Here is a 1,541-nt window from a genome sequence, read left to right on the forward strand (position 1 = left end):
GCAGAGGTGTAGTGTTTTTTCAAAATAGAGATAAGCTATTCGTGATGTAAGTTAAGGGAACTTTGAGGTGCACTCTACACCTTGGAAACTGTTGGGCTAGGATGACTTTATGACATAAATCTTCGGATTAATGGTCATAGAAATAATAGCTTACTCTGATAAACAATTGCTTACTCTTGAAGAATTATTACAGATGCTTCATAGTTTTATCCTTTACCAGAATGTGGCTATTTTTCTGTTTACTTCTCAATCTGTAGCAACCCATTGGAATATGAATCTATTGGAGAATTACATAACATGCAAACAGGTACTGTTTTGAAGCTCTCAGGTAGGAATGTTCAGAATTTGAAAATGAGTAGTTGTTAGTCATAGGAATTTTGAAGAACACATATATTCTGTCCTCTTAACAACTTATTTACTTTTAAAAGTTATGGGTTTCCATAGAATGAAACTGTTTTCTGTTTTAGTATGAGAAAGTTTAAATTTATTCTTTTCTCAAAATATTGGCAAGTATATTGTGAAAATATTGTCTAGTTAGAAAACATTCAAGTTGATGGCCCTCTGATTAAAAAGGGGTAATTAATTCATATTTAATGCTAAACAGTATTGATTTTTAAAAGTTACTAAAATAATATTATCTACTACACCAATACAGTGAAATTTTATTTCATGTAGCTTATTTATTTAATTTAATTTTCTCGTCAAAGTTATGTACAGTGGAGTTACAGAAATATCCCCTTTCTCCTTTTTCTCACAGTTTTCCTTCACCACAATACCCCTCACAAGTTGTAATGTACATTTCCATCATATTGTTTTGTAAGCATTTCTATTGCATTGGTTTGCCCTTTGTCCTGTTTCTCGCCATTTTGTTGTTCCTATTCCCTTCCCTAATTAAGGTAAATGTATACCAATACACAGAGTATCAAAATCAAATACAGCAGGGAATAAACCATAGGGAAAAATGCCAAAAGAAAATAGAAATCACATAGTACATTAAAAACAACAACCGCAAATAAAAATCTCTGTTTCCATATCTTGGATTTCATTTTGCTTAGCATCAGCATATATGGTCATATATATAGCATAACAAAGGCCCTGGAAAATAATAGTTGCATGGACACGATATCATGAAAACAACATGTTAACTGTTTTTGATGGTAAAGGTGGAATTAGGATTCTGTTAAAGGAATTTCAAAAGAGTTTTAAAGTTATGACAGGTAAATTTTAATTGTTCAAACTTTTTAACAAGTTAGCCTATTAAAAATTTTTTTTAAATTGCCTGGGAGAACAGTCTCCATGGAGACTTAGCTCAGAGGGAGCAATGTGGGTGAAGATGGCTGTTTTTCACACTAAACAAACAAACCTCAGAAACCTTGCTGTAAATTCTTTTTTTTTTTTTGGGTCTGGTTGTGGAGTCTGAACTCTGGGCCTGGGCGCTGTCCTTCCGCTCTTCAGCTGAAGGCTAGCACTCTACCACTTGAGCCACAGCGCCACTTCCGGCTTTTTTCTTTTTGCTTATGTGGTGCTGAGGAATCGAACCC

This window comes from Dipodomys ordii, unplaced genomic scaffold (assembly GCF_000151885.1).
Source record: "Dipodomys ordii isolate 6190 unplaced genomic scaffold, Dord_2.0 Scaffold239, whole genome shotgun sequence".
Taxonomy (NCBI): Eukaryota; Metazoa; Chordata; class Mammalia; order Rodentia; family Heteromyidae; genus Dipodomys; species Dipodomys ordii.